This window comes from Schistocerca nitens, chromosome 4 (assembly GCF_023898315.1).
Source record: "Schistocerca nitens isolate TAMUIC-IGC-003100 chromosome 4, iqSchNite1.1, whole genome shotgun sequence".
Lineage (NCBI taxonomy): Eukaryota > Metazoa > Arthropoda > Insecta > Orthoptera > Acrididae > Schistocerca > Schistocerca nitens.
The window spans coordinates 850,650,053-850,657,641 of NC_064617.1; the positions used below are offsets into that span (position 1 = coordinate 850,650,053).

At 44.5% G+C, this 7,589-nt stretch overlaps 1 non-coding gene across 1 annotated transcript; it reads right to left on the reverse strand.

The window, feature by feature from the left end:
- Positions 1–6,520: 6,520 nt before the first annotated feature.
- Trnat-ugu (transfer RNA threonine (anticodon UGU)) lies at positions 6,521–6,595 on the reverse strand. Its single transcript has one exon. It is a non-coding gene; the product is annotated as a tRNA-Thr (tRNA).
- Between the last annotated feature and the right edge of the window lie 994 nt (positions 6,596–7,589).

The following is a 7,589-nucleotide window of genomic DNA, read 5'->3' on the forward strand; positions in this document are numbered from 1 at the left end:
AGTCGGGGACGAGCTACCAAACTGTGCACTGCCATGTAAAAGTCGTATATTGTGCTGGTTCCGAGAGAAGATTTTTCTGCCACTTTCCAATGCCGCGGATGGATGGATAAATAGCTGGAACGATTCTGGAATTGGTATCCACCATCGCCACCAAGAAAGGACAGAGTCCAGCAAATCTGCCTGCAAATCCACCTACCAACATGCAGATGCCACCACATTGCGCAGTCATTATAACGGAAACTATAATAATGTACAGTGAAGGATTAGCTTATTTGATGTGTTAGCGTGCTCAAATATAAGGTAATTTATAACTGACTTTATGTACCTACCTTGATTTTTTCCTTATCACAACACCTCTCAGGTTCCTCTCCATTTGAACTATGATTACCGAGTGTCCTAGTTTGTGAAAAAAAATGAAAGCCTCCCAGTGATGGAAACAGTCCAATTTAAAGTTTTTTTGGAGTGTTAAAGTCACCTATTTAATCATTTGCTTGAAAGTAGAAGACTGTGGTAATAAAGAAAATTTGCTGTTTCTTTTAAACATTAAAAATTCTTAAAACTGAGGCTTATAAAGTTTTGCTTAGTTAATTATCATAGTGCTGCCTGTAGTAAAATTTAAAAGGTGAGTCAGTTTCTTGCAAATTTATCAACATTGTGTCTCACTGCGGTAAAAGTCGTGAATAGCAGTTGTGGAAAGTTAAATACTCATACTTGCTAAGCACTTGTTTTTTGGGTATTGAAAGTGCATATTAATAGTGTTATAAGATCCACAGGTTATCCCTTACCACTATTTATGAAAACAATAATTTCTTTATTCAAAAGACAGTGAGAAGTAACCTGTTAGTGAATTCCGTTTAACTTTCATTTTAAACAGTAAAGTATTTAACTGAGAGAGACTTAACCTGTGACTAGTTCACAATTTTGCAGTGAACTACATTTATAATTTTATGTCAACTAGGAAAGTGTTTGAAAAATAATACTTAACCTATGTCCAATTTATGATTCTGCAGTGAATATTAATAGTAATGTTATAAAACTTATTCGGTTTGAATAAGCCCTGAAAGTAATAGTGTGTTCCGTTATCTGTAATGTTTATGCAAATAGTCTGTCCTGCTCTGTTAGCTTCCAATCTTAACCGTGAACATATGCAGGTGTCAGAGTTCATTGCACTCGCTTGTGGTAAAGTATAGGTTGTTTTTGTCCGTTAAAATTACTCATACCTACTTTCTTAAACAAGAACGTTAATCTTTCTCTTGCCTAATTAGGCTAGCGACCGTTTTCATTATTCTTTAAACAGTGTAACTAGGTAAAACATTATTTGTTACTGTCTGAACGTTTACGTAATTCTGACTTTCACTTCCGATACGCCACCTCCGTTAGGTACAACACAGTCAACATTACAAAATTCCTCTCAGAGGGTGACACTGCTCTGTTGCTTGTGGTGCATCCCCCATGGAATAATACAGATTGAAGATGTATATAATTAAGTGTCTACTGCATAGACCCACTTAAAATTTTTAAACTAGAAGTTCTAGGTCTTGAAATTCATTACTATTATTTTTAAGTTTCTTGATTAATTTGTAATTGAGCTTAACCTGTCCTTCAGAAAACTGAACATTCCAGTCAGTTAGTTATTTCAAATATCTGTCTTGCAAATTAATCTTAAACTCATTACTGAGCTTAATAAAAATTTTCCACCATATCTAGTGCTTAAACATTCACAAGCAGTAATGTACTACAAAAAACTTACCTGTATTTAATTAATATTTTTAAACAAATTACAATTGTTAGCATTGTTGAGCTTGTTGAGCAAGGACTATATATATATATATATATATATATATATATATATATATATATATATATATATAAAAATTGATTTTTTCTATATAAATGAACAACTCAGGAAACAACAACCACAAAACCTTATGGGTATTTCTGTTGGACAGCTAATAAGAAGATACGTAATGACATGAAATTATATTATTCATCAACATTAAAAACTAATGACCAGAGTTCCATATGAAGAATACAGTGATTACGAAGAACACAGTGACAACGAAGGATACAGTGATTAAGGACATAGTGATGAATGATATGGTGAAGGATATACACTCCTGGAAATGGAAAAAAGAACACATTGACACCGGTGTGTCAGACCCACCATACTTGCTCCGGACACTGCGAGAGGGCTGTACAAGCAATGATCACACGCACGGCACAGCGGACACACCAGGAACCGCGGTGTTGGCCGTCGAATGGCGCTAGCTGCGCAGCATTTGTGCACCGCCGCCGTCAGTGTCAGCCAGTTTCCCGTGGCATACGGAGCTCCATCGCAGTCTTTAACACTGATAGCACGCCGCGACAGCGTGGACGTGAACCGTATGTGCAGTTGACGGACTTTGAGCGAGGGCGTATAGTGGGCATGCGGGAGGCCGGGTGGACGTACCGCCGAATTGCTCAACACGTGGGGCGTGAGGTCTCCACAGTACATCGATGTTGTCGCCAGTGGTCGGCGGAAGGTGCACGTGCCCGTCGACCTGGGACCGGACCGCAGCGACGCACGGATGCACGCCAAGACCGTAGGATCCTACGCAGTGCCGTAGGGGACCGCACCGCCACTTCCCAGCAAATTAGGGACACTGTTGCTCCTGGGGTATCGGCGAGGACCATTCGCAACCGTCTCCATGAAGCTGGGCTACGGTCCCGCACACCGTCAGGCCGTCTTCCGCTCACGCCCCAACATCGTGCAGCCCGCCTCCAGTGGTGTCGCGACAGGGGTGAATGGAGGGACGAATGGAGACGTGCCGTCTTCAGCGATGAGAGTCGCTTCTGCCTTGGTGCCAATGATGGTCGTATGCGTGTTTGGCGCCGTGCAGGTGAGCGCCACAATCAGGACTGCATACGACCGAGGCACACAGGGCCAACACCCGGCATCATGGTGTGGGGAGCGATCTCCTACACTGGCCGTACACCACTGGTGATCGTCGAGGGGACACTGAATAGTGCACGGTACATCCAAACCGTCATCGAACCCATCGTTCTACCATTCCTAGACCGGCAAGGTAACTTGCTGTTCCAACAGGACAATGCACGTCCGCATGTATCCCGTGCCACCCAACGTGCTCTAGAAGGTGTACGTCAACTACCCTGGCCAGCAAGATCTCCGGATCTGTCCCCCATTGAGCATGTTTGGGACTGGATGAAGCGTCGTCTCACGCGGTCTGCACGTCCAGCACGAACGCTGGTCCAACTGAGGCGCCAGGTGGAAATGGCATGGCAAGCCGTTCCACAGGACTACATCCAGCATCTCTACGATCGTCTCCATGGGAGAATAGCAGCCTGCATTGCTGCGAAAGGTGGATATACACTGTACTAGTGCCGACATTGTGCATGCTCTGTTGCCTATGTCTATGTGCCTGTGGTTCTGTCAGTGTGATCATGTGATGTATCTGACCCCAGGAATGTGTGAATAAAGTTTCCCCTTCCTGGGACAATGAATTCACGGTGTTCTTATTTCAATTTCCAGGAGTGTAATTATGGGGAATGTTGAGTCTTGCCTACTCGTTTCTTATAGGGAGCCTAAAGGATGCTGCATTCTCGGAATGCTACACAACAGTTCAAGCAAATAACATTAGTAGTTTTATTTCTATAAAGCAGAATGACAATACTTAACTTGTATTTACAAAGTTGTCACAAGCAATAGGTGACATGCGAACAGTAAATGATCTTCGCTGTTGACAAAGTCCAAGGAAGCACTTGATACAGATCACTACAATCTGTTCTGTGAATGCCAGTCTACAACCATGCACCACTGTCTGTATATGGAGCCCAAATGGTTCAAATGGCTCTGAACACTATGAGACTTTACTTCTGAGGTCATCAGTTCCCTAGACTTAGAACTACTTAAACCTAACTAACCTAAGTACATCACACTCATCCATGCTCGAGGCAGGATTCGAACCTGCGACCGTAGTGGTCGCGCGGTTCAAGACTTTAGCGCCTAGAACCGCTCGGCCACCTTGGCCGGCTATTTTGTTGTCAACTTAATAAGCATCATTTTTGCTCTCAAACCATAAAATGCTTCCATTATTATTCCATTACATTCATCTTTCATTTTTCCTAAAGCTTGTAAATTTAGTGTAAGAACTTAAACTCGTGTTTGTATTTGTCGAAACTCGTATTTGGAAGTGTGTGGTTGGTATCTGAAAAATTACATCAATACATGTAAATCTCAGTGTAGAGCAACAGAACTATGTGAAAAACTAATTTTGAGTTCACACTACATGATGTGAGATCCAGACTAGCCAGTTTTCTAAACAATTCATCTGTGACAAAGTAATTTACGTATTCCATCTGACTGCAAAACAAAAATGGCTCCAATTAAAAATGTTGGCTCTGAAAATTACTTGCAATTGTAAAACAAAACCATATTTTGCAATAATAAATTTCTGCTCCAAATTCAGCCATATGCAATGTTCTAGCAACAAGAAACTACATAGTTTCAATCGTATTAAAAAACTGAATTACCTTAAAAATTGCCTTTTTGACATTCTTCCGTTGATATAATCTCGTTTGCTTTCCTCAAGACATATTAGCACAAAATCGTTTTTAAATAATGCTGCCTCCACAACATGGCAGGCCAGCTTCCATCCTTTTCAAGCCAAGTGAAGGACCATGATATACCACATTTTTACAATATTTGCAAAAATAATACTGCCAAATCAATGGGCTCATGAATTGCACACACATCAAAAGAAGTTTTGCATCACCCCAGTTCCCAGAACTCCTGAAGATCGACATCGTCTATGGATATTGCATCACAGACACAGTCACTTTGACTATTCAGAGATGTCACTAAACCCGCCCAAAGGTGTGAACAACCATGCATGAGCAGCGCCTATTAGATGGAGGGGGTCCGACAGACGATCGGTTCCAGTCATTCCACCGGGAAGGAGGTACACGGCTCGTGTTGTCTGTAGTTCAACCATGCCTAGACGTTGAATACTGCAGTTCGATCGCGTCCGCACTGTTAGTTTTTGCCAGGAAGGACTCTCAACAAGCGAAGTGTCCAGGAGTCTCGGAGTGAACCAAAGCGATGTTGTTCGGACATGGAGGAGATACAGAGAGACAGGAACTGTCGATGACATGCCTCGCGCAGGCCACCCAAGGGCTGCTACTGAAATGGATGACCGCTACCTACGGATTATGGCTCGGAGAAACCCTGATAGCAACGCCACAATGTCGAATAATGCTTTTCGTGCAGCCACAGGACATCGTGTTGCGACTCAGACTTCGCAATAGACTGCATGATGCGCTACTTCACTCCCTACGTCAATGGCGAGGCATCACTTTCTCTTCACCAATGAGTGTCGCATATGCCTTCAACCAGACTATCGTCAGTTTGGAGGCAACCTGGTCAGGCTGAACGCCTTAGACACACTGTCCAGCGAGTGTAGCGAGGTAGAGGTTCCCTGCTGTTTTGGAGTGGCATTACGTGGGGCCGACGTACACCGGTGCTGGCCATGGAAGGCGCCGTAACGACTGTACGATACGTGAATGCTATCCTCCGACCGATAGTGCAACCATATCGGCAGCATATTGCCGAGGCATTCGTCTTCATGGATGACAATACGCGCCTGCATCGTGGACATCTTGTGAATGACTTCCTTCAGGATCGCTCGACTAGAGCGGGCAGCATGTTCTCCAGACATGAATCCTATAGAACTAGCCTGGTATAGATAGATAAGGGCTTTTTATGGACGACATGGCCCACCAACCACTCTCAGTGATCTACGCCGAATCGCCATTGAGGAGTGAGACAATCTGGACCAACAGTGCCTTGATGAACTTGTAGATAGTATGCCACGACAAATACAGGCATGCATCAATGCAAGAGGACGTGCTACTGGGTATCAGAGGTACCAGTGTGTACAGCAATCTGGATTACCACCTCTGAAGGTCTCGCTGTATGGTGGTACATCATGCAATGTGTGGTTTTCATGAGCAATAAAAAGGGCGGCAATGATGTTTACGTTGATCTCTATTCCAGTTTTCGGTACAGGTTCCGGAACTCTCGGAACCGAGGTGACGCAAAACTTTTTTTTATGTGTGTATTATGAGAGAGGGACTGAATATCACGAATTCTCACGGAAATATGAAGCAGATGGGAACATTGCTGTTTGCATGGGCAAGTGATTCGAGACTGATCACAATGAAAAATTAGGTTCCGTTTCATTTTGAACATGCAGTAAATCGAGAATTTACCCTGCCTAACCATGACTTCGATAAACGATCACCTTCTACAGGAACATAACTAAATACGCTTACATAGCATTCCTTAAGCGAAGAACATATAGCGATCACACAGAACAAGTGTGAAACAGCATGGTGAGAAACTGCAGACAGTATTCATATTCGAACGGAACAAGACTGAGCCTCAGAGTGAAATTATAATTAACTCAATACCATTAGCTGCTGACGGGCGTGATATAGATCAACGGGGACAGTGGAAAATGTGTGCCCCGACCGGGTCTCGAACCCGGGATCTCCTGCTTACATGGCAGACGCTCTATCCACCTGAGCCACCGAGGGCACAGAGGATAATGCGACTGCAGGGATTTACCGCCGGGCTCCCCGTGAGACCCACATTCTCAACTTATAGTCCACATACTACATTCGTAGTGCCCCTGCCATTATACCCATTACTCGCGGCAGACAATCCACCGAATCCTGTAAGAGATCAGGCAAATCGTGTGCATCCGCACTGAAGAAGGTCATCAGCCGGTTAGCCTTAAACGATATGCAGATGGCATCTGTTCTTTCGGACATGTCCGAAAGAACAGATGCCATCTTCGTATTGAGCCCCAGAGTGGTTTCGCCTCGCATTGCGCTACGAACCAACTAAAAATTCGCGGCGACGCACCTGACTGGCTCATGCTAGTCAAAGTACTTAACCGACCGATATGTCACGTGCGGATAGCGCAGAGATGCGGCATGCTGTCAGTGGTGGCTGCGCCAAAGAGCATAAATACATCGATGAGCCAAAGCATTTCGACCACTGCCCACCGCAAGATTATATGCTGCCTGGTGTCTCTGAGGGCACGTGACGCGGTAAGAGAAGTATATGAGCGGAGCAAAAATGAACAGGGAATCATTACAGCGAGGGTAAGTGGCGCAAATGCAGAAATCCACCGCCCTGAGCGACTTTGACGAAAGTCAAGAGTGTTGTGGCCCAGTGCCTGGGAGCGGGCACCTCTAAAAGGCGAAACTGATCGACCGATCGCGTGCTACTGTCGTGAGCGTCTATGGAAAGTCGTTGAAGAACGCTGAAACCTCAAGTAGCCGGCAGGAAGTTGGACGTCCACACCTCATCACAGAACGTAGGGATCGGTAGCTTGCTCTCTCTCTAGAGCAGTATAGGCGGCGATCTGTGGCAGATCTGACGACAGAGTACAGTGCTGGGGCAGGCACAAGTTTTTTGGAGAACACAGTTCAGCACACAGCGTTGAATATGGTGTTCCGCCTCAGAGGATCCTACGTGTTCTCATGTTGACCCAGCGACATCGTCAATTATGACTACATTTGGT